This window comes from Dendropsophus ebraccatus, unplaced genomic scaffold (genome assembly GCF_027789765.1).
Source record: "Dendropsophus ebraccatus isolate aDenEbr1 unplaced genomic scaffold, aDenEbr1.pat pat_scaffold_584_ctg1, whole genome shotgun sequence".
In the NCBI taxonomy this organism is placed as follows: domain Eukaryota; kingdom Metazoa; phylum Chordata; class Amphibia; order Anura; family Hylidae; genus Dendropsophus; species Dendropsophus ebraccatus.
This window is the reverse complement of record NW_027210183.1, coordinates 49,174-76,798: the sequence shown is the minus strand read 5'-3', so window position 1 is coordinate 76,798 and position 27,625 is coordinate 49,174. Positions and strand designations below refer to the sequence as shown.

The following is a 27,625-nucleotide window of genomic DNA, read 5'->3' as shown; positions in this document are numbered from 1 at the left end:
ATTTTTGTGCTTAGAGTAAAGGTGTACATGTATAGAATAAATGGAATTATTAAAAGAATTGCAGAACATCTCCATGGTCATCCCCATTTAGTCACATATAAAGATAATGATATATCTGTAACAGCCATATATCTGCCCCAGGCTTTTCTTCTGACCATTACAGATCTTATTATTTCTGCCTTGTGATTGGATGGATTTGTATCAGTTACAGGTATATAAGGCTTCTCTGACATTAAGGTCATCACTCAACTAGGAAAGCAGCCGATCCCTCCAATATTCTACAGATATCTCTACAACATGGGGGAGAAGATGCACCTCCTTGCCCTACTACTCTTTGCATTGGGACCTGTGACAAGTGTCCCTGTGCTTCCACCATTACAGGTAAGATAGCAGACTCATGGTCAGATTATATTATCTTCTCATATGTTCGTTTTAATCTTTCTTTTTTCCCTAACAACAATGGATAACACAGCAGGACAGTAGATACTTTTCGTTTTATTCATATGGTATGTGCAACCTTAAAGATGGAGAAGAGTCTATTTTACATTGTCTTGTTTGAGACGCTTCAATGGCAGTAAAAAGTTGTCTTATTTAGTGATAAAATGTTTACTTATTAGTAAAATGAAATGTTTAAAGGTAAATGAGACTCTGGTCACATCTGCATTATGGTTCCTTCATAACTAAGGAGCCAGGACCCAGTGCTAGATTCCTCACAGAACAGCCGATGGATCCCATTGACTTTACACAAGTTTCATTGAGTTTCTCTAAGTTTTCTGTCAGCATTTCTTTAGTAATAGGAATGATTGTAGTTACATCTTATATATACATTTTCTATATAGATCTGTGTCTGTTCCACATCTACTGAAATGTTACTAGTGATTGTAAATGTCTCTTTCACAGAGTTCTGTTCCTGGCGCTGGTGAATATGGTAAGAATCTCTACTAGTGTTATTTGTGCTATTATTTGGTGTTTGGTTCCTTTCTGTATTCTTTATAAATGTGTGTAAAGCATATCTCCAATAAAAGAGAACTGTCCGCTGGGACATTTGATAAGTTTTTATTGGTGGTGGTCTCATCCCTTCTATCAGAGGAAGGTGCAGGGAGCAGCATGGTGCAGCTTCCCGCTTTCAGTCATCTCCAGCCAGACAGGTCTATAGATGGAAATTGCTGCAAGCCGGGGAGGGAAATGCTTTACTGTACACTTTTCTCGCCACATTCACCTGATCCATGAGGGTCTTAGCAGACACCGACTGAAACTTTAGACAGTCAACACACAAAAATGTAAGTGCATGAAAGTAGGAGAGAAGAGTTAGTAAGTCCTTGTATATGAGAGTGTAGGAGAAATATTACTGTGTCAGAGATATCTAGTTAGAGAAGTTGGATCAGTAGATGAAATGATGATGACATTTTTGTAGGTTACAATGACTTTATAACACATGGGAGGAGATTATCTAAGCTGTGTCTAACACCGACTGGTGAAAGGTAACAACATTTTACACATTTTGCACAGAATGACTTTTCTGTGACATGTGAGACGTCTTAGTCTTAGTAAATCCTTCACATGGAGTTGTCAGGCTTAAAAGGGAGGATGTCTTATGGAAGGGGTACTCTGGGAATTCATATTTTCTATTTTGGGGGGGAACATATCAAATAATAAGCAGCCTATTCTCACCTACCATGATCCCCCTGGGGTCCTCCTGTCACATGTACAGGTCCCACACCAAACACTCTGGCCGCTACTTCAGAGACGTCTCGGCAGGCGACAGCCGCTCAGCCATTCACTTACTGAAGTATCACAGCACCGTGGAAAGTGATTGGTTGTGCAGGCTGTCACTAAAGATGCTATGTATAAACATAAATCTATCCCAATATGTAATAAAGTATAAGGTAAAGGCAAACTACAAGGCGTATGTTATTCTCCTGCAGGTAATCTTCTAGGTTTCTTTTTGGATTATCTTAATGTGTGTAACATAATGTCAAAATGATTTAATGTATACATACCTTAACCCCTTAACGACAGAGGGCGTATAGGTACGCCTAATTGCCGGTAAGGGCGTTCAGCCCGGGCCGTAGGTATTAGCGGGCACGGTCCGATCGCCGTGCCCTCTAATACAGTAATCAGATGCAGCTGTCAAACATGACAGCTGCATCCGATTACCGGATCCAGCGTCTCCCTGGTGTCTAGTGGCGGAGATCGCTCCTCCGGGATGTTATCCCCGGAGGAGCGTCTCCGTTTCTGAAGCCAGGCCCGGGGGACCGCTCCAAGATGGCGCCGTCCGCGACTCGGCACTCGTTTACTTCCGGCTGCAGCAGCCGAAAGCAAACGGAGTGCCGATCTCATGGATCTCTGCAGCATATCTATGCTGCAGAGATCTCAATGAGAGATCAAAGTGTATATACTAGAAGTCCCCCAGGGGGGCTTCTAGTATATGTGTAAAAAAAAAAATATATAGTGTTGTTGTCAATAAAAAAGCCCCCTCCCCTAATAAAAGTTCTGAATCACCCCCCTTTTCCCAGGTTATAAATAAAGTAAACAAATAAATAAATAAACAAACATGTTTGCTATCGCCGCGTGCGTAATCGCCCGAACTATTAATTAATCACATTCCTGATCTCGTACGGTCAACGGCATAAGCGCAAAAAAAAAACCCAAAGTGCAAAATTGCGCATTTTTGGTCACATCAAATCCAGAAAAATTGTAATAAAAAGCGATCAAAAAGTCGTATATGTGCAATCAAGGTACCGATAGAAAGAACACATCATGGCGCAAAAAATTACACCTGACACAGACCCATAGACCAAAGGATAAAAGTGCTATAAGCCTGGGAATGGAGCGATTTTAAGTGACATATATTTGTTGACAATGGTTTGAATTTTTTACAGGCCATCCGATACAATATAAGTTATACATGGTACATATCGTTTAATCGTAACGACTTGAGGAACATGCATAACAAGGTCAATTTTACCCCAGGGCGTATGGCGTAAAAACACATTTCCCCAAATAAACAAAATGCGTTTTTTTTTTCAATTTCACCACACTTTGAATTTTTTTCTGGTTTCGCAGTGTACTTTATGCAAAATTCAGCCTGTCATTGCAAAGTACAAATAGTGACGCAAAAAATAAGGGCTCATGTGGGTTTCTAGGTGAAAAATGCAAGTGCTATGGCCTTTGATGCACAAGGAGGAAAAAACGAAAACGCAAAAATCAAAATTGGCTCTGTCCTTAAGGGGTTAAAGTGACATTGTCAACCTCTAGTGGGACCGGTGGCCACCTCAACACCTGCTGCCCTGCAGGAAGTGGTGTATTCTTTCCAGTCTGACACAGAGTGCTCTCTGCTGCCACCTCTGTTCTCAACAGGAACTGTCCAGAGCAGGAGAGGTTTTCCATAGACATCTCCTACTGTTCTGGACAGTTCCTAACATAGACAGAGGTGGCAGCAGAGAGAACTGTGTGACACTACAAAGAATGCACTGCCATCCTGCAGTACATGCAGCGGCTGATAAGTACTGGAAGGCTTGAGATTTTTAAATAGTAGTAATATATGAATAAGTATAACTTTCTAAGTCCAATTGATTTAAAAAAAAAATCTCTATGAAGTACCCCTTTAACCCCTAGACGACCCTGGACGTAGGGTTACGTCATGGAAGTCTGTCCCCAGACGACCCATGACGTAACCTTACGTCATGGGTGTTATTCCCGCTATGAAGCGCGCTTCGGAGCGGAGCGCGCTTTATAGGAGGTGGGGGCCGGCTGCAGTGAGCAGCCGGGACCTCACCGGTAATGACACGCTGCAGCGATCGCAGCTGCCGCTGTCATTAACCTCTTTAAACGCCGCGACCGCAGCGTTTAAGTGTAAGTGGACAGGGGGAGTCCCTGCGGGGGTCCCGATCGTTGAAACGGACTTGCTGGAGGTCTCTCACCTGCCTCCGTGCGGTCCGATCGGCGATCTGCTACACTGAAGCCTGCACAGGCAGGCTCAATGAGCAGAGCGCCGATAACACTGATCAATGCTATGCCTATGGCATAGCATTCATCAGTGTATAAATCAAACTAATGTATGTACAAGTCCCCCAAAGGGACTTCAAAAGTGTAAAAAAAAAAAAGTTCAAAACACTATTACACTAACCCAAAACCCCTCCCCAATAAAAGTCTAAATCACCCCCCTTTCCCATTATATAAATAAACATATAAAAATAAATAAATAGATAAACATATAATATACCGTAGCGTGCGTAATTGTCCGATCTATTAAAATATAACAAGCGTCATTGCGACCGGTAAACGGCGTACACGAAAAAAGGGGAAAAAGTGCGCAGATTACCGATTTTATGTTACATTATATATTAAAAAAAATCAATAAAAAGTGATCAAAACGTCTGATCTTCACAAATATGGTATTAATAAAAAACTAGAGATCATGGCGGAAAAAATGACACCCCATAAAGCCCCATAGGTGAAAAAATAAAACCGTTATAAGCGTCACAATAGGCCCATTTTATTAATATTTAATTGCCAAAAAAAAAGGATTTCATAAAAAAATATAATATATAACATTAGAGAATCTGTGTAACCTGCATATGGTTGTGTTCGGACTGACCTATAGAGTAATGGTATCATGTCGCTTTTACCATATAGTGCATTACATAGACACAGGAACCCCCCAAACGTTACCATATTGCATTCTTTCTTACGATTTCACCTATTTATATCTTCATAAATAATATATTTGGAATTCCATCATACATGTTATGGTAAAATGAATGACGCCATTACACAGTACAACTATTCCTGTAAAAAAACAAGCACTTACATGGCTTGTAGATAGAAAACTGAGAGTGCTAGAGCTCTTAGAAGGGGAGGAGGGAAAAAACGAAGGCACTAAGATCAAAATTTGCGCGGTCCACTGGGTCATTTTGGGCCTGGTCCTCAAAGGGTTAATATGTACAGTATACACAATATGGGATAAAATGTACAGCAGTATTATAGAATGGTAGTTTTCAATTTAATACCTTTTAATATGAAGTCCTTCTTTAACCATTGATTCATCTCTCTTGTCCATGATAACATTCTGAAGGCGATATCCTGAGAATTTGGTTATATAAATAGTATTTTTATTATTCAATCTATTCTTCATTTAGAGGAAAACATGATGGTCCGGATTGATGACATGCTGCTCCCAAGCGGACGCAGTGCTATCAAATGTGCTGATCGTTCATGCTACTGGCCCAAATCTCAAGATGGGACGGTTAAAGTGCTTATGTGTTTGTATCTACATATGGTAAGTTTTTCTTGATTGAAATATATATATATATATATATATATATATATATATATATATATATATATATATAAATAATAATAATAATAAAAAAAAATTATATATATATATATATATATATATATATATATAGTGACTGTACAAACTAATATATTTATTATTTATTTATTTTTACATTTGAACATTAGAGGAGACACACGACAAATTGATTAAGTCTAGCATGGCAGAATATACAACACTCACCTGTGTGAGACTGATACCTCGGACAACAGAAACCGACTACCTCAAGATTGTGTCTGGAAATGGGTAAGCTCTACTATTATAATGCCCCCCCCCCCCCCCCCTAAAAACAAGTACATAAATCTCCAAGACAGAAAAGATAGATATAAAGCAGGTTTCTTCTGTGTGATTATACTTTCATTAATGTTCTTCATGTGGCTAAGACCAATATGACAACTTCTCCCATCCACAACTCCTACCTGCAGAATATGTCAAATATCTCATGTTATATATGTTATTATTATATGTGTTATTTGAACAAGGAGCTTAGTTATACCATACTATCTCTGTGGAGGTCACTTTATGTTTCCTTTAGGAGAAAAGTCTCATGAAAACTGTCTAAATACACAACCGGAGTCCTGTAAAAGAAAATTAATACAAGTGGCTTATATGGCTTCATAGTAACCTATTCTGCCATGTATTTTTTTGGCAAAAAAAAAATTGGCTCCTATTCTAATGCTGAAGTGGAATTTTTGGTTATGGCAACAGAGTTTCTTTCAAGTCATAACTATTTTGTATTTAATAATGATTTTTTTCCCCTTCAGATAAGTGAGTATGGGTGACAAATTTTCACCCTCATTGGCAAACATTGTAGCTTAGAAGAAAAATATATTTTTTCAGACTCTAATCCCTCTCTACAATCCATACAATGGATAGGTTCTTATATCGAGGACCTGGTCGTTGTATGGAAACATGATGAGGTTTCTTTTCAGGCATTTACCAACTATCTTAATTATAATTAATACAGCTTAAAATTTACATCATTTTTGAGGGAGGGATGTAACTTTTTGGGATCTGCACCTGAAAGGTGAAAATAATAAAATACAAGTATGTCTTTTTAGGAAGGATTGTGCGGGGAATACGATACTTCTAGCAACATCTTGTCATCCTCACCATGTCATACACAATATTCCATATGGAGAATAACTACGTTTGGAGTCAATAGATATTAATAGATATTTAGATAGATATTTTAGATATAATAGACATAGATATTTTAGAGAAAGATTGTTCCCACAAAAAATGCTATTGTACCCCAAGAACACTTAATTTGGGATGAGAAAAAGCAAGAAAAAGAGCACAACTAATAAAAACAATGTTGTATTTATAACAAATTATAGTCAACAAGTTAATCAGATTAGACATATTGTTAACAAGCATCTACTACGGCAGGACGATACTCTTTATAACATTACAAAAGAAGGGGTAAAAATTGTGTCTAGGAGGGCTCGTACCCTGGGTTCCACACTGTCTCCCTCTCTCTATGTTAGAGATTAACAAAACAAAGACAAGTGACTAAGCGTGAAGGGATCGTACAAGTGTGGACACCAGAGGTGCCTTACATGCTCACATATACAGATATCCAAAGAGTTTAGCTTATGTGTAAATGGAAACAGTTATAAAATGAAAAGTTATATTAAATATAAAAGCACTAGAGATGAGCGAGTACTAAAATGCCTGGGTGTTTGATACTCAAGACGAATATTTCCCGATGCTCGGGTGCTCATTTTGAGTAACAAACCCAATTGAAGTCCATGGGAAACTTAAGCATTTTTGCAGGGGACCAAAGCTCTCCACAGCGAAGGTTGTCAGAAACCTGGAAACCTCAGAAAATAATGGAAACAACAGGGAAATGGACAGGAAAAAGCAGGGGCAGCACCACGTGCACAGGACACAGCACTGTAAGGATAGATATAGCTGAACTACAGATCCCAGCCAGCCAAGAGAAGGTCAGCAACAGGACAAATTGACTACTGACTAGAGATGAGCGAACCGGACGAGGTTCGGGTTCGTATGAACCTGAACTCTCAGCTTCTGATTCCCACTGTCTGTCCGCTCTGTTGAGAGGGTGGATACAGCCTGAGGACCACCTGGAAAACTGGGATACAGCCATAGCCATAGGCTGTATCCCAGTTTTCCAGACGGTCCTCAGGCTGTATCTACCCTCTCCACGGAGCAGGCAGACAGCGGGAATCAGAAGCCGAGAGTTTAGGTTCATACGAACCCAAACCTCGGACAGTTTGCTCATCCCTACTACTGACCCCTGCACTACAAGTCCAAGCCAGAAGCCAAGAGTAGCCAAAAAAAAAAAAAGTAAAAAAAATTTAAGCCCTTAGAAGGATTGTTGGGTTCTTTGTGTCGGATTCCTGCCTAACCGCACACTAATTGGCCAGCCAATCACTGCTGTCGACATGTAGGGTTCCCACATGATGCTACGAGCTCCCAAAGACTCTCCTGCATGATGATTGGCTGTAAAAAAGCCACCAAACATGCAGGAAGAAGATGATGCCACTGTCTCGAGTATCGCGAGATGCTCGTCCGAGTAACGAGCACCATCGAGTACCCTAATACTAGAAAGAGTACCAAGCTCAGACGAGCATTCTCGCTCATCTCTAAACAGCACATATGTTGTCTATTTAGCTACATGTGTGTTGTGCAATGGGCAATATGTGGGTTGCACATCAACAAGCCTAAAAAGGAGGATTAGAAGACACATATCAGATTGCAAAAACAATGCAGTAATGTGTCTTGTTTAACAAAACATTTTTGTGATTGCCATGTGGGAGATGTAACAGCTTTAAAGCGACTCTGTACCCACAATCTGACCCCCCAAACCCCTTGTACCTTCGGATAGCTGCTTTTAATCCAAGATCTGTCCTGGGATCCGTTCAGCAGGGGATGCAGTTATTGTTTTAAAAACAACTTTCAATCCTACAGCACTGTGTCTAACGGCCGGGGCTTAAATTTGTATATGCATTTAGCTGGCACAACCTCTCCGTCCTTCCTCCCCACCCTCCTCATGATTAGGAATGATCCAGGAACATTTACTGCTGTTTCAGCTTTGCATAGGTGTCTTAATGATCCAGCCCATGTTCATTATGCACAAAGCTGGGGAATAGGAGGCAATCTGCCTGGAGCATTCCTAATCATGAGGAGGGTGGGGAGGAAGGACAGAGAGGGTGTGCCAGCCTAATGCATATACTAATGTAAGCCCCGGCCGTTAGACACAGCGCTGCAAGTTTAAAAGTCGTTTTTAAAACAATAACTGCATCACCTGCCGAACGGACCCCAGGACAGATCTTGGATTAAAAGCAGCTATCCGGAGGAACAAGTGGTTTAGGGGGTGAGATTTTGGGTACAGAGTCACTTTAAAGGTAATGTAGATTGAAAAAGTATGTTTACCCAAGAGAGGGGTAATGCATCTCGACAGAGAATCATTCTGGATCTTCAGATTAGCTGCACGGATATTGCAAGATCTGAACTCCAGTAATGACTTGGGCTATGTTCACACAACATCAAAATTAGAGAAAAGGCGTCCGAATTTGATATTAAAAAAAGCATCCATTTTTGCCGCGATTTAACTGACTGCAATGGGAATGCATTGAAGTCAATGGAAAGACGGACGTCCAATGCGCACAGTGTATTGAATAACAGACATTTTTGCCACGGACATCAAAATAATAAACATGATCATTATTTCCCGAAGTCTTTTGCAAACAGCTGACGTTTTTTATTAGTAGTTCACACACAGATTTTCTTTTTTCACCGTTCTTTCTTCATTTTTACTATTAAATTCAATGGACAATTAAGCCACACCCAAAGGCCAATTAGTAATTCCAAACTAGAGTAATGTGTCAACAGCCGTCATTGCACTTAGGGGAGGACAGGCTGCTAAATGACGTCCGTTATTTTAGACACAAAATAACAGACGTCATTTTTAAACAGAGCTGGAAAAAAAACGTGTGAAAATCATGTTATTTAGACTAATATTGTAATCTAAGATAATGTATATGGCATCTATATAATGTGAAAGGTATAAAACACGAGATATTTTATGTTGTATTTCTGTAATCTTGCGCTGTTTTTAAATCATGTGGTCTGAATTCGTTTTAATTAATCATGTGACTGTTAGTACCGCCCTATAAATATATGGGTGTTTGGAGTACTTTGATATACTTAGTTGTGATCAAGGCGTTTTGTACGCCAAAACGTGTCAACTACAGTTTATGTATCGGTGTCATTTTTTGCAATAAATTTTACCTTTATGCATCTTTGCATTGGGTGCTGCACATCTTCCTTTGGATTCTGCCATATAGGTTATCAATCTGCGTAGAAATTACTTATAAATGAAAGGAAGAATCCAGCAATATTTCTAAACTGGTAACATAATGTATTTCTCTTTCTTTAGGTGTCATGCAGCATTGGGACGAGCAGATGGAGGTCAGAACGTTACAATACAAGCTCCTTATTGTATGGCTAGAGGAACTATTCAACATGAAATAAACCATGCCCTGGGCTTCCAGCATGAACACATGAGGAGTGACCGGGATGACTATATCACCGTCATGTATGAGAATATTTCACCAGGTAACACCTTCACCAAGAAACTATAACCAAAAATTCTTTTATACATTTGGGGTCATCATTACAATGACCAGTCTAATAAAGAGGTCTTGTCTTATAGATGAATGGTATAATTTTGCCATAGCAGACACCAACAATCTAGACCTGCCGTATGACTATGGATCCGTGATGCATTATGATAGGTATGTTTTTTTTTCCCCACAAACATTAATGTGTGGTTACTTAGAAGACCAAAACTATTATAATAACCTAAACTGTTTCTTTCCTCTTGTGTATGACAGGTATTCATTTTCTAACACTTCAGGAAAACCCGCCATTGTACCCAAAACCTGACCCAAACGTCCCAATTGGACAAAGGGATGGACTAAGCCCTCTGGATGTGGCTAAAATCAACCGTTTGTATGAATGTGGTAAGTTCCTGCAGTTTCTGCAGTTCTTTCCAGGAGCTTCTTTCCAAAATCTATACTGTCTATACAATTATATCATTTCCCTTATAGATGTCCCTGCAACTTTACTTAATGAAGAACAGGGATATGTGACCTCACCCAACTACCCATCAGAATACCCAGATAATACCCACTGGTTTTGGCTTATAAGAGTACCATCAGGGCAGGTAAAGTAATAAAGAAGCAGAATTACTGACAACCACACTTTTCATAATGACACTCCTTTAAATCACGTTACTTATGACAACCACAGATGGCATAGACAATGGGGAAATCAAACAGCCTGGCATACACTGTATATATTTGAAATTTTGCGTATGCCAGCCGGGGATATCTGAGAGGTATTTTTTCTTTAACCCCTTCCCGCATTAGGACGTACCGGCACGTCCAAATCTGCAGCCCGTTCCCGCAGATGGACGTGTCGGCACGTCCTCTGAATGACAGGGGTGCAGGAGCTGCGCTCCTGTCATTCCCGGAGGGGCCCGGCTGTCAGTGATAGCCGGGCACCCGCCGCAACTGCCGAGATCCGGGCCGAGCCCGGATCTCGGCAGTTAACCCTATAGGTGCTGCGATCTGTGCGGTCGCAGTACCTGTAGTGCTACAGGAAGGGAGAATCCTCCCTTCCTCCTCCATCGGGGCTGTGCGGTGAGATCGCACAGTCCCGATGGAGCTGTGACGTCAGGAGGCTTCCCCGAAGCCTCCTGGTGTCACAGCTACGGAGGCTGGTCAGGCTCAGCCTAAGGCTGAGGCTGATCAGCTTTGCCTTTTACAGGCATAGTGCATTGCAGTGCTGATGAGCTCTGCAATGCACTGTGCCTGTAATCAGGCAATTTTACAGTAAAGTCCCCATGGTGGGACTAAAAACAGTGTTAAAAAAAACACACACACACACAAAATACATTTATAAAAAAATAAAATTTACACATAATCCCCATAGCCCCCAATACAATAATAAATGTAAAAAAAAAAAAGTACACATATTTTGTATCACCGTGTGCGTAATGACGCAGGCAATACAAATATTACATGAACCCCTTAGTGACCGCCAATACATATTTTTACGGCGGTCACTAATGGGCTTTATTCCGATACGTACGCCTTTTAGTGGCGGACGTATCGGAATGCTCTGCCGTCCCCTTGCGGCGGCAGAGCGGGGGATTAGCTGTCAATGTGACACCTAATCTCCCCCTGACACTACCCCGAGCGGAAGTTCCTCCGCTCCAGGTAGTTTAACCCATTGAATGCCGCTGTCGGCACCCCGGAATACCTGTAACCACCCCGCATTACCTGTAACCACCCCAGATTACCTGTAACCACCCCGCATTACCTGTAACCACCCCGCATTAACTGTAACCACCCCAGATTACCTGTAACCACCCCAGATTACCTGTAACCACCCCGGATTACCTGTAACCACCCCGCATTACCTGTAACCACCCCAGATTACCTGTAACCACCTCACATTAACTGTAACCACCCCAGATTACCTGTAACCACCCCAGATTACCTGTAACCACCCCGCATTACCTGTAACCACCCCAGATTACCTGTAACCACCCCACATTACCTTTACCCACCCCAGATTACCTGTAACCACCCCGCATTACCTGTAACCACCCCAGATTACCTGTAACCACCCCACATTACCTGTAACCACCCCACATTACCTTTACCCACCCCAGATTACCTGTAACCACCCCGCATTACCTGTAACCACCCCAGATTACCTGTAACCACCCCACATTACCTTTACCCACCCCACATTACCTGTAACCACCCCGCATTACCTGTAACCACCCCACATTACCTGTAACCACCCCACATTACCTGTAACCACCCCGCATTACCTGTAACCTCCCCAGATTACCTGTAACCACCCCACATTACCTTTACCCACCCCACATTACCTGTAACCACCCCGCATTACCTGTATCCACTCCGGGCTACCTGTAACCACTTGGCATTACTTGGAACCACCCCAGGCTACCTGTAACCACCCTGGGCTACCTGTAACCACCCCGCATTACCTGTAACCACCACAGATTACCTGTAACCACCCCACATTACCTGTAACCACTCCAGATTACCCGTAACCACCCCACATTACCTGTAACCACTCCAGATTACCCGTAACCACCCCAGATTGCCACACCATCTCGATTGTCGATCACCACCCCAGATAGCCAGTAAACACCCCCTGATTGCCCATAACTACCCCCAGATAGCCAGTAAACACCCCCAGATTGCCTGTAATCACCCCAGATTGCCACAGACTGCCCGTCACCACCCCAGATTGCCCATCACTACCCCAGATAGCCAGTAACCAACCCAGATAGCCAGTAACCACCCCCAGATTGCCTGTAATCACCCCAGATTGCCACAGACTGCCCATCACTACCCCAGATAGCCAGTAACCAACCCAGATAGCCAGTAACCACCCCAGATTGCCCATAACCACCCCAGATTGCCCGTAACCACCCCAGATGGGCAGTAAACACTCCCTGGCTGCCCGTAAACACCTCGAGATTACCTGTAATCTCAATTTTTTTTATTTTTTTTAGCAACTTTGCTATTCTAATAACCGATACTAGCTGCGGTTTTGCTCCAGCAAAATGACACTCCTTCCCTTCTGAGCCCCGCTGTGTGCCCATACAGTGGTTTATGTCCACATATGGGGTACCGTTGTACTCAGGAGAACCTGCTTTACAAATTTTGGCGTGCATCTTCTCCCCTTTTCCTAGTGAAATTGAGAAATTTTAAACTAAACAAACAAATTGTTGGAAAAATTCATTTTTTTCATTCTTACTGTCTAATTCTGAATACTTTCCTCTAATACCTGTGGGGTCAAAATGCTTACCAGACCCCAATCTGAATTCTTTGAGGGGTGCACTTTCCAAAATGGAATGACATTTGGGGGGGTTCTATTCTGCTGACACTACAGGGGCTCTGCAAACGCACCTGGCGCTCAGAAACTTCTTCAGAAAAATCTGCACTGCAAATGCTAATTGGCGCTCCTTCCCTTCTGAGCCCGGCTGTGTGCCCATACAGTGGTTTATACCCACGTATGGGGTACCGTTGTACTCAGGAGAACCTGCGTTACAAATTTTGGGGTGCATCTTCTCCTCTGTTCCTAGTGAAATTGAGAAATTTCAAACTAAACAAACATATTATTGAAAAAATTCAATTGTTTCATTCTTACTGTCTAATTTTGAATACTTTCCTCTAATACTTGTGGGGCCAAAATGGTAACCACACCCCAAGGTGAATTCTTTGAGGGGTGTACTTTGCAAAATGGGGTGACTTTTGGGGGGTTTCTATTCTGCTGACACTACAGGGGCACTGCAAACGCACCTGGTGCTCAGAAACTTCTTCAGAAAAATCTGCACTGAAAAAGCTAATTGGCGCTCCTTCCCTTCTGAGCCCCGCTGTGTGCCCAAACAGTGGTTTACGCTAATATAAAGTACAATATGTTACAAAAAAACAATCTCAGAATCGTTAGCATACGTTAAAGCATCACTGAGCTATAAGCGCATAAAGTAAGACAGGTCAGATTTTGAAAAATGAGCCTGGTCATTAAGGCCCAAATAGGCTTAGTCTTGAAGGGGTTAACAGGCACAGAATTTAACTGTAGGACAAAATAGACAGACACAGGCCCTATGCAGGAGAATTCTAAGCTGCGTGCCTGCCTGTCTAACTAGCTGATATGCTGTAAAAGTATTCCAACAGCACTCCGAAGTAGTGAAAAAAACATTTGATTTATTCCATCTTCAAAAAATGCAGCACAGCAAACAATAGCAAACGACGTTTCTGTCGTCTTACACGACCATTTTCAAGCTCAAATCTAAGTGAACATATCATTCCTTTTATATACAAGTGCAAAATCAACAAGTTTCACCATATTGGTACATCAAAGTGTCTATCAAGTAAAAATCTTCAATCAGTGTAAGGGACAATCAAAGTCCATCTGTGTAGGTGCAATTCTCAGAGTCCGATCACAGACTTCTCACAGTGTTAACTATTCAACCCCCAGCCAAAGTGAAAGTGTTCATGCTTGAAACATAGACGTATGTTCCCATGGGGCGGTTTTCGGGTGAAGGAAAGTGCATCTTATGGACCTAAAGCGGAGAATTCCTGAGCATGCAAAAGGATTGTAATCAGCAGACATAGCTTTTCTGCCATCAATTTAAGATAACACTCTCAGATCTTCACGTCTCTTGCGGCTACCGCACGTCTGGGTTCCGGGTCCCTCCGCCTTCAACTCCCCTGAAGTACTTCAAAGAAGGTACAGCTGAGTTATTCCAGATCCCATGTTCGACCTCTCCCGATCTGTCCTTACTTGTGCCGCGTCTTTAACGCAAAGTGTGAACAGACCCCAAAGCAAGGGTTACTTATGTTATGTGTCTGCATGCTTACTCCGCGGTCCATTTGATGCCTCCATCATCCGTGCCGCCTCATCTATAAGAAAATAAAATAAACATAAGTATACAAATGTAGAACTTATTTACATTATGTACAAATTACATTACATTATGTATGTCACTTAGTACATACTGAGGGTTAAAGTGTCACTGTCGTGAAAAATTTTTTTGCAGAAATCAATAGTCCAGGCGATTTTAAGAAACTTTGTAATTGGGTTTATTATCCGAAAAATGCATTTTTATCATGAAAAAGCTGTTTGAAGCTCTCCCCCCTGTCTTCATTGTTCTCCTATGGAGAGAGCTAAAGAAAAGACCAAAACAGGACAACAAAGAGTTAATCTACAAATATCTCACCCGTTATCTTCTTGGACAGTCACCAGTGATCTGTCTGAGCTCAGATTACAGCTGTCACCCAGCTCTGTTATCTGCTTTCTGCTGCCGGCTAACTCCCTCCTTCCTCCTCCCCCCTCCCCTCTCCCTAGAACAGACAGGGTACGTCTCCTGCAACAAGTCACAATTTTCAGATTTTTCAGAGTGGATGAAAAAGAGGAAGGAGGGGGGGACCTGGGAAAAGGCTTTTTACATGCAGATAATGGCAGATTTGGCTAATAAACCCAATTACAAAGTTTCTTAAAATCGCCTGGACTATTGAGTTCTGCAAAAAAAAAAAAATACGACAGTGACTCTTTAAGGTAAAACCATCCATTAGAGACACCGACAGGACATTACCTAAAAATCGCACCCGGTGGTAGCTGATATGCTGCCAATCTATGCAATGTGTATGCTGTTATATATGCTATGCTGTGCTTTGTAGTAGCCCTAACAAGGGCTTTGGGGGTCCTTCCTGCCTACAATCTTAGAAGATGCTCACTGTCACCCCCCACCACACACACCATAGTTATTGGTCTGAAAAAAAGCACCGTCTGGTAAATTCCCCTCTTATAGTATTAGTAGTATGGTGTGTGGGGTCATTAAAGAGCAAACTATGCAATTTTATCACAGCAGTTTCATTGTTCAAACGGAGAGGTACTCAACCTATAGCATCTGTATATGAGGAGGACGGGAACATGACAGGACTAGAGATGAGAGAGTCGAGCCTCCTAAACCCAGATTTGTTCCAAAATTTCAGAAAACTATAGTTCGCTTTTGCAAAGTTCTGACAGGTTGGGGAAAAGTGGCGCAACGTCTCACAAAACAAACAAAAAAAGTTTTCTTGTGGCTCTCTGGTCCTGTCCAGTAATCCTCTCCGGTGAGGGGCCACTCTGCTAATCACAGGCTGACTGGGATGGGAATGCTCTGCAGCCTGTGATTGGCTGAGCGGGCTGTCACTCCTGAAACAAGAGGGATTATACATACAAGTGTAATGAGCGGCTCGTTGGGTTCAGCACAAATCCTAACATTACAAACTTGCCAAACCGAACTTTTGATAACTTTACTCATCTCTAGACAGGACTATATTTGATCACTACGTCTAGTATATTAGGAAGAAAAGCTCAAACAATGATATAGTATCATCTTCCTGAGATAGATGGAAATAAACAAATCCAGATTTTTGAAGGTCAGAGAGTACACACCACCATTTTTGTTTTTGCTATTGTTGATGTTCACAACATTCCTCTAACATCTCTAGATATAACTGGCATTGTTCTCTATATATAATGTTGAATACAAAAAGAGCCATGGGCATAAATTCTGAAGCACTACAAAATTTATTTATCACAGTTATGTTAATAACATGATAGAAATTTCATATAAAATATCACTAAAACGTATTTAAAAAACAACCAGGTACCATATATGTAAAAAATAGACCACAACATAGGATAGATGGGTGATAAAAAAATTAAAATGAACTACAAAGATGTGTCCTGTCTCAGAGTAACCCGCTATTCTAGCAATCGTATGGCATAAGACAAAACACAAATGATCATGAACCGTATTATCACTCACCCATCACTCACCATGATGGGTGAGTGATAATACGGTTCATGATCATTTGTGTTTTGTCTTATGCCATACGATTGCTAGAATAGCGGGTTACTCTGAGACAGGACACATCTTTGTAGTTCATTTTAATTTTTTTATCACCCATCTATCCTATGTTGTGGTCTATTTTTTACATATATGGTACCTGGTTGTTTTTTAAATACGTTTTAGTGATATTTTATATGAAATTTCTATCATGTTATTAACATAACTGTGATAAATAAATTTTGTAGTGCTTCAGAATTTATGCCCATGGCTCTTTTTGTATTCATCTTTATGGTGGGTTTTTCTGGTATTTGAGTAAGAGTGACACCCATAGCCATAATTAATTAGTAGGCTATACTACAAATTTAGGTGATTAAGTCCCTCTTCTGTGAACCTTTGTGTATATATCTATATATAATGTTGGATACCTCTCCTGGACTATCTTTTTTTAATAATTTTTTATTATTATCATTTCTAGGCTGCAGTAACCTTTCTTGACTTTGATCTCCAGTCATCTACTGATTGTGCACAAAATGAACATGACTATATTAATATTTATGATGGTCCAATTAAGGATAATAGCCGCTTGGTCTGGTGGAGAGGCTGTGGGACTGATACACCTTGGCCCCTTATTGCATCTACTAGCCACCTACTGATTGAGTTTAAGAGTGATAGCAGAATTGCTGGGAGAGGCTTCCGTGCTGAATATCACTCAGGTACAGTATTACCTTACTGCAGCTCAACAACCACTTTAAATGAGATACAATTCTAAAGATAGTTGTGTCTTTAACCTCTTAAGGACAGAGCCTGAAATGGCCTTAATGACAGAGACAAATTTTATGAATATGACCAGTGTCACTTTATTCATTAATAACTTCGGGATGCTTTTACCTATCCGGCTGATTCTGAGATTGTTTTCTCGTGACATATTGTACTTTACATTTCTGGTAAATTGGAGTCGATACTCATAACGAATCTTTATGAAAAAAAAACAAATAATGTGAAAAAATGTGAAAAACTGCATTTTTCCAACTTTGAAACTTTTTTGCGTATACAGAAAGTGGTTATACCACATAAATTATATATTAAATAGCATTAGCAACATGTCTACTTTATGTTGGCGGCATTTATTAAGCGATCTTTCATTTTTTTTAGACAATAGGAAGCTTAAAACATTAGCAGCAAATTTCCAAATTTTCAGTAAAATTTCAAAATCAGATATTTTTAGGGACCTGTTCAGGTTGAAAGTGTATTTGAGGGGCCTGTATGTTAGAAAGCCCCACAAAGCACCCCATTTCAGAAACTGCACCCCCCACACTCTGCAAAAGCATATCCAGAAAGTGTTTTAACCCTTTAGGGGAGTCACAGAAATAAAAGCTAAGTGTGTAAGAAATTTGAAAATTTTAATTTTCTGTGCAGAGATTTTATTGTAATCCAATATTTTTTCATAATTATAAACCTATTACCAGAGAAATGCACCCCAATAATTATTGCCCCGTTTCTGCAGTTTATAGAAATACCCCATATGTGGCCCTATTGCGCTATTTGACGCAACCACAAGCCTCAGATACAAAGGAGCGCCTAGTGAATTTCAACGCCTCCGTTATATTTGGTCATTTCTGACTGTACCACTTCAGGTTGGCAGAGGCTCTGGGGTGCCAAAACCTAAAAAACACCCCTAAAGGGACACCATTTGGAAAACGACACCCCTCAAGGAATGTAACAAGGGGTGCGGTGAGCATTTGGACCCCACAGGTGCTTCACAGATTTTCCGAACAATATGGCGTGAAAAAAGAAAAATGTATTTTTTACACTAAAACGTTGTTCTAGCCTTCAATTTTTCATTTTCTTAAAGGGATAAGAGGAAAAAAAAGACACAAAATGTGTATCGCAGTTTCTCCCGAGTACGGAAATACCCCACATGTGGCGATAAAGTGCCAAGGGGGCGCAGGACGAGCCTCCAAAGGGAAGGAGCGCCAATTGGCTTTTGGAAGCTGAATTTCACTGGAAAGGATTTCAAGGGCCATGTCGCATTTACAGAGCCCTCGTGCTGCCAAGACACTGGAAACCCCCCACAAGTGACCCCATTCTGGAAACTACACCCCTCAAGGAATCTAACAAGTGGCACAGTGAGCATATGGACCCCACTGGTGACGGGCACAAATGTGGAACAATGTGACGTAAAAGTAAAAAATTTCATTTTTTCACTTTCATGGCACAAATGTGCCCGTCATCAAGGGGTCCATATCCTCATTGCACCGCTTGTTAGATTCCCTGAGAGGTGCAGTTTCCAGAATTGGGTCACTTTTGGGGGGTTTCCAGTGTTTTGGCAGCACGAGGGCTCTGTAAATGCGACATGGCGTTCATCATCCATTCTAGCCAAATCCAACCTCCAAAATCCAAATGGCGCTCCTTCCTTTTGGAGGCTTGCCCTGCGCCCACATGGCGCTTTATGTCCACATGTGGGGTATTTACGGACTCGGGGGAAATTGCTCTACACATATTGTGTGTTTATTTCTCTTTTAACCCCTTGTGAAAATGATAAATTCAAGGCTAAACCAACATTATAGTGTAAAAAATGTAATATTTCATTTTTACGCCACATTGTTCCACATTTGTGCCCGTCACCAGTGGGGTCCATATGCTCACTACACCCCTTGTTACATTCCTTGAGGGGTGTAGTTTCCATAATGGGGTCACTTGTGGGGGGTTTCAACTGTCTTGGCAACACAGAGGCCTTTTGAATGCAACATGGCCCCTCGAAATCCATTCCATCCAAATCCAGCCTTCAAAAACGAAATGGCGCTCCTTCCCTTCGGAGGCTTAACCTGCACCCGCATGGCGCTTTATGTCCACATGTGGGGTATTTCCGTACTCAGGGGAAATTGCTCTACACATTTATTGTTTTTTTTTATCTTTTAGCCCCTTGTGAAAATGAAAAAATCATGACAAGATTAATGATTTAGAGTAAAAATTTTACAAAAATTACACTAAATGTTGGTCTAGCCTTGATTTTTTCCATTTCCACAAGGGGTTAAAAAAGAAAATGAACACAAAACGTGTAGGGTAGTTTCCCCTGAGTACGAAAATACCCCATATGTGGGCATAATGTGCCATATGGGCACAGGGCAAGCCACCAAAGGGACAGAACGCTATTTAGAGGCTGGAATGGAGGATGGAGGCCATGTCGCAATTACAAAGCTCCTGTGCTGCCAGGTCAGTAGAAACCCCCGACAAGTGACCCCATTCTGGAAACTACACCCCATAAGGAATCTAACAAGGGGTGCAGTGAGGATATGGACCCCACTGGTGACAGTCACTTACGTAGAACATGTGCCGAGAAAATAAAAAATACAATTTTTTTCATTTTCACGTCCCAAATGTGGCCATCACCAGGGGGCCATATCCCCGCTGCCCCCTTGTTAGATTCCTTATGGGGTGTAGTTTCCAGAATGGGGTCACTTGTGGGGGTTTTCTACTGTCCTGGCCGCACAGAGGCTTTGTAATTGCATCATGGCATCCTCTAATGGGAATGGCGGCCATACCTACTTAGCTGGGGAAAAGGGACAATTCTAATTTATTTGGGGGTATTAGGCCAATTATTAGTTTATAAGGTTGAAAATGACAGGTGTCCATCAAATTCAACCTGTGTTGATCCAGAGGAAGGCAAAAAACCCTTGTAAGGCAGACGACAGTAGCCTCATCACTGGGATAAAATTCCTTCCCGACTCCATAATGGCGATCAGAATAATCCCTGGATCAACGTGACCCCTGAAATAGGAATAAGGGACAGAATTTAGATAATGTAGAACCCCAATGACGTGTGGTGCGCCTTGGAGCGATCCAGTATGCAGAGGCCGGGGCGATCAGGACAGGTGTCACACTGGAAAATGGTGTCCTTCCTGATCCCCCTGTTACCCCACACTCTGCACTTCTTCTGGGGTCTCCCTTTCTCCAGTGTGGGGGACGTCACCTGGAAAATGTTGTCCTGGTGCGATACGGGGTCCTTCACATCTAGAAGCGCTGGGTCCGCTCCATGGCTGCTAAATATTAGGGCTCTATTACTACTTCTGATATGTTCGGATCGTGCCGCAAGCTACAGGGCAGCGAGGGACTGGAAGAGGGGGTGCTGGTATAAAAGTTATCCCCGTACAGGTGGTGACCTTTATCCAGCAGTGGGAAGATCAGTTCCCGGACGATCTTCCCACTTGTTCCGAGGATGGGGGGGCATCTGGGGGCATTTGGGGGCTGGATTCAGGTGTCCCTTCCTACATACACTCTAAGGGTACGTGCACACTGCGGAATCGCGACAGATAACCCTTCGTGCATTCCGCAGTTGGCACCCGCCGGCGGAGTGATGCAGGCGCACATCTCCACACGTGTCATAGACTCCATTCTATGCATGGGCGGATTCCGCTCTCCGTCCAACGTATTCATTCTTTGGATGGACGACGGAATCCGCCCGTGCATAGAATGGAGTCTATGACACGGGTAGAGACATGCGCCCGCATCAGTCCACCGGCGGGTGCCAGCTGCGGATTGCACGAAGGGTTATCCTTCACCACTCCGCAGTGTGCACGTACCCTGGATCTGTAAGTGTACCCTGAGGTACTCTCACAGAGTTTGGACAATTTCACACCATACCGTCATCTCTTATTGGGACGGTACTGGCGGAAAAGACGTGTCTGGTGGGCAGCGTACGCTACGCTACCCCCAGACACGTCACTGGATGATGAGGATGATGAGGATGAATGGAGGAAAGAAGGATCCCCCCCATTCATCCTCACTGGCTGTTTCGGTGTCGGAGGCAATAATAACGTATGGGTCCGACACCGAAAACACCCTGGGGACCATCTTTATACGGGGATTGGTATATGGGGTATGTAGTGGTGTAGTGTCAAACTTTATTCAATGTAGTGTGGTGTAATGTAGTGTTTTTTACGTGTTTTTTTTACAGTAAGTATAAAAAAAAAACCTACGCCAACAAAGGAGTTGCTGATAAATGCCGCACTTATGTGCGGCACTTATCAGCAGACCGTGGCAGTAGGATATAGAAAAAAAACACCCTACGCCAAAAAGGAGGAGTTGCTGATTAGCAGCGCACTTTCGTGCGATGCTGATCAACACTCAGCGGCGATAGGGTGCGGAAAATAGAAAAAAAAAAAATTGGAAAAAAAATAAAAATTTTCTACATTCTGAACATCCCTGTAGCTGCTGATAAGTGTATTACACATATCAGCTGCTAGAGGGCAGCAGAGCGCAAAATCCGGAAAATGACGAGGCTGGAGCCGAAAATAGCCGAAAGAAGACGACGGGGACCGCCGGAAAGACCCGAAGACCAAACGGAATGACGGAGGACGCCGCGAACCCGGAAGACGCCGATCAGGACCCCGGGACAGGTGAGTAATGTACAAATACCTGCTCTGGACCCCTCCGCTACCTGGCCGTTCACGGCGATCGGGCCGGTGGCACGGTGACCACCATTACTTTTTACAGTAATGGCGGTCGGTGCCGTCCTCGGACATTTTTTTCCGGGTCACCGATGACCCGGAAAGGTTCAGATCGCCGCTATTGGCTGATCTGAATTGATCAGCCTATAGCGGCGATCGTAAGCACGGGGGGTGTTAACCACCCCCCGTGCCGAGAAGCTATGATGGCCTGCTATGATTTATAGCAGGCCATCTTCCCCGATCGCTGTGTGCGAACACGCAGCGATCGGGGAAACATCGGGCGTAAATTTACGTCCTGATGCGCCAAGTACCAGGGCGCGAGGGCGTAAGTTTACGCCCGATGTCGTTAAGGGGTTAAAATGACCTAGTACTGAAGCTCTTATTAAAGTAAATGTAGTTAAACTTGAGAAGGGCTATAGAAATAGTATCAGCCATTTAATATATAAAAGAGAAGTGCCATATTGTACAGCACAGAGTGTGTGCAGCACTCCAGCAAACACAATGTGCCATAAGGGTTGGACCTTCCTCTGATCATATACTGTATTTTACTAAAAATATTTCATGACTTTCTGGATGAAAGGGAGGGGGTGGAAACACTGGGCTTCCTAAGTAGGTAAGATAGGAGCAGCTATCAATTACATCTGTAGGAGGAAAATGGTCAAAACAGAAAAAAAAATAAAGAAAAACATATTTTTATCCCCTTCCTGCATAAGGACATGCCCATAAAGCGGTGCTTGGGGGTTCAGGGAGGGGTCACACTGGGGATCACAGCAGTTTGTATTGTCCAATATTAAAAAATACACACTTCATTTTTTTAGAAGAAAAAACAAACAAACAGTAGAATATCTGTCCTCAGCTTGTGTGTGTGGTATTACAGATCAGTTCCTTCCTCTTCAATAGAACTGCCCAAATGTGTAAGGCAGAGCTTCTGCATTCGGGAGCTGGTGCTGGTTTACATTTAAAGTGTAACGGTCCTTTAAAAAAAAAAAAATGGCAGAAATCATAGTATGAATGATTTTAAGAAACTCTATAATAGGTTTTATTAGGCAAAAGAGGTTCCTACTGTACTCACAAGACAGTTTTCTATCCTCCTGCTTTCACCTCTTTTCTGTTGCAGAGAAGCAAATTGAAGACTGGTTTGCTGTGTCCCGTATAGACTATAGAGGGGGGAGGGGCATAGTGGGATGATTGAGCACTGAGACGAGACAACCAGCCCGCGCAGTTTGCAGTATAGGATGAGCACAGCACAACATCCTGCAGTCTTATCTCACCAAGTTCCTAGACCAGCACTGAGCAGTCTGACCTGGGAATCTAGTGTTTTCTATGCTCAGTCTCCAAACTGTAAAGGCTGGTTCTCTCCTCCTGCTACTCACTGCTCCCCCTCAGACCCCCCCCCCCCCTCCATAGGTTATAATGAGCACAGCAAACCTGTTGTAGATGCCTTTGCCTTCATAATGAACCGATAAGAATTTGGAGAGGGGGGGGGGGATGAGGTAGGAAAACAGCTTCTGAGTACAGAAGGAAACTCTCTTCTGTCTAATAAAACCTATTACTTATAGGAATGTAAGAATCATCTAAAGGTAATAAAACTGTTTAAACCAAATTGTAGATACATGTTTGTACTCACTACATTAACGATCTATCTTACAGAGAAATGTGGAGGAACATTCTACAATCTCATGGGCACTATTACTTCCCCTGGTTATCCCGATAACTATGCCCCAAATCTGAATTGCTCCTACTTAATCAAAGCTCCTGAGAATTACACTGTAAGTTTTACTCTCTGTAAGATTGTCTACTTATGTTCTGTAACTATACACACTGTAGTAATGTAAATCTATCTATCTCCTATCTATCTATCTATCTATCTATCTATCTATCTATCTATCTATCTATCTATCTATCTACCTACCTACCTTCTATGTATCTGTCTATTTATAGATATAGGGGACACAGAGATTTGTGGTGAGAGTTGGGTGAATCCAAGGCCTCCAAAGCTACAATAGCATTCAGTGTTACTTTATTTTTAAAACACAATATTTGGAATGTTTTTATTTCATAAACTCAGAAATGTGTTGAACCTTTGGTGTCTTTCCTTCTCACCAGGTATGGTATAGTGGCAGCAGAGAGCAAGGTCAGCCTGGGCAGTGATAAGATTGGCTTTCTATACTTACTTGTAGGGAAGATAATTGTATAGTGTATTATATAGAGAATGAGCAGCCATTGCTGTGACTGGCGCTCTGTAGACACATCAGTGCTCTGCTTGCACAGAAAGACAAGCCTGGCTCTTACATTCACCAAAGATTTAAGGGGATAGTGAGAGAGGGAATCATTAGGGAGAGAAGGAATCACAGCAACAACAGGAGTTTCTGCTTTTGAGATACATGAGGCTCAGGTGGGATTTGTGTGCAATGTGCTGAATATAGGGAGCAAGGTAACGTTCTGAATCACACATAATCCTAAGCCAGCAGGTGGACTTCCTATGTCTCTCTCTCTGTCTCTCTACCATAATGTAAATAATTTTATAAAACCCATAATAATATGAAATGACAAAGCAAAACAAAATGCATCAGTAATTTCTGCCTCATTAGAAATTGCTATTGATTACAATGTGATCAGATTTGCTGTATTACAATAACAATACCATGTATGCTTCCTATCCTTACAGATTTATTTCACCTATTCTGATTTTTATATGCAAGGTTACCAATTTTGCCCATTTGACTATTTATTTTTGACTGATGATGTTTTTACAAAAAAGCTCTGTGGTATGCCATTTCCCACCACAATTAAAACTCAAACCAATATCCTAAAGATGAACTTTGTTACCAATGGATCTCAGGAGTATAGAGGGTTTAACGCCTCATATGTAATGGGTGAGTACTACAACCTCATGGTTATATAGTCACATAAGTAGCACAGTATACCTATCGCTGGGTTGTAAGAATTCATTAATAATTGTATCATCCATACGCTCCTTACCATCTGCTGTGAGCTACTGCTAGGACCAGCATTGTACTGACTCATGGGGGGACCAGAGGAGCCTACAGTGGACCTTGATATCTGTGCACTGACCTCTGGTGTATCACAGTAGCAGGACTGTGGCACAGTAAGACACATGGAAGGACTATGTGCAACAAGGGTGGTTGTCCAAAGCCCCGACCACCAGGCCTCTAGGGGGAGACAGTGGAAATGATGTGTCCAACTTACCAATTCACCCATAGTAAATAAGCTGGTACCAATAATGTAATAATACCTAAGTGCTAATCCTCACAGATCACATCCCAATACATTGTAAGAAACTACTACAAGAGCTGTCAAATATAGACTGCACCTCACCGTAAGTAATAGTCTATAGCAGGGGTGGGGAACCTTTTCCTTGTCGAGGGCCATTCGGCTATTAATAAAATCATTTGAGGGCCACACTCAATGTTATACTGTGCGCAGCAGCGTTGGTGCACAGCACCCGGTGCAAGGCAAAGTATTGTTCCCCTGGTGCCCCTGCTATTGTAGTTAACCCTCTGTGATGCCCATTGTACCTGATGGGAATCCTTAGTGATGCCCGGTAGCCAGAGATAACCCCCAGTGATGCCCCTGGTAGCTGTAGTTAACCCCTTATTGATGTCCATATTGATGTCCATATTGATGCCCATGGTAGTAATAATTAACCCCCAGTGATGCCTCTGTTAGTCATTGTTAACCCCACAGTGATGCCCCTGCTAGTCATAGTTAACCCCCCAGTGTATTTAGCCCCCAGTGTCTGTCCGAAATAAAAGAATGAACACCCCACTCACCTTTGCTTCGCTCCCACGCTGCCCAGGTCCTCCTCTCTTTCCTAGTCTGTGCCTTTCTTCTCCTGCAGGTGAAACTTCTCCACAGGAAACTGAAGATGTGCGCCGCTCTGGTGGGGAAGGACCGGCACAGACAGACAGCATCCTTTCTGTGTCTGGCAGCTGTCACAGACACAGGAGGATGCTATGTATGCCGGCTCCTGCCCCACCAGAGCAGCGCACAACACAGGAGAACCGCAAGCCGTATGTGGAGGTCTCAGGGGCCGGATGCAGCCCGCGGGCTGGAGGTTCCCCACCCCTGGTCTATAGTAATGTCATAGATTTATTCTATAATAATTTATTCTTTATTTACAGTAAAAAATCCGACAACGCCACCTCTGTCTGAGCCGGAAGGAGAAGAAAAAGAAAAGTAAAAAGCGGCAATTAGAGAAGACAGTACTTGTGAGTCACTGGGTCTGAACGGTCTGTAGCGGTAGTGATAGCCGCCATGGTGTGTCAGGATTACTAATATATGTAGGACAATATGTGGGGTGGGGTTATGATTGATAACATATTTCTGTGTATAGGGCTTTTTATTCAGTAGTGGTATGGAGGTCATTTTCTTATTGTGTGGTAGTAATATTTGTTCCTGGTCTATAAAGGACAATGTTATATGATAACTGTATATATGTATATATCCTTTTGTGTATGTGCTAGTGGTGGTGGTAGTAGAGAGATGTGTCTCGGGGCTTTGTCCATGATCTTTTTATACTCTTGCAATGCTCCTGGTATAAGCAGTTTAGCACAGAGCACTAAAGGCCTAGATGGCTGTTCTATCTCACAATAGCTGTTAGTGTAGAGATGGTAGAGAGCCCATGTTAGTTGAGCGGCCCTGATAGCTTAACAGATCTAAACACCAGACACCTTTTATCTGTCCCTGTGCAGATGCCGCAGCAAGTTAAGGTTTTATAAATAGACAAAGCATAGGGAATGAATTTCATAGCACTAGGTGTGCTCAGTTCTGCCACACCTCCATAATGTTCCTTCTTATAAATGACTGATATAATGGCTGATATATATGTATAGTTCAACATGCAGGACTATTTTTCCCACCAGAAGCCAGCAGGCTACATTATAAACTTCTGTTCACATTGCTGTTGTTATTCTGGAAACCATGATGGTAGTACTGGATCTAACTGGTCGAGCTCTGATTGGAGGTTTCTCCAGATATGAAAGGAAGAATAGTGCAGTATGCAGGTGTACTGTTCCCGTCAGCATGTTGTCTATGTAATACCTGGACATTGTGAGGCCTCCAGAGTGAGACATGTCCTGTGCAGCCACTCTCTGCTCCAGCTAGTATCTGGGATCTTGACCGCCCAACCTCTTATTGTAGAAATATTAGTAATGTAGTAATACATTGTAATCTATCACACATTTGCTTTATAATATCACATTTTACACATTTATTATTTAATCTTGAACATATATAGTTTATTAGGCCTTTATTGCATCCCAGAACATTGGACATATGAGGTTTTTTATAAACCTTTCTGTCTCTCTCTTTACAGTACAACTGAAGATGACCGCACAATGGAAACAGCTGAATTCTAATAGTTCTTTAAGGAAAAGACAACCTCATAGGTGA

The 27,625-nt window shown here is 42.2% G+C and overlaps 1 pseudogene; it reads left to right on the top strand.

The window, feature by feature from the left end:
- Positions 1-268: 268 nt before the first annotated feature.
- On the top strand, positions 269-27,625 carry LOC138777648 (embryonic protein UVS.2-like; annotated as a pseudogene).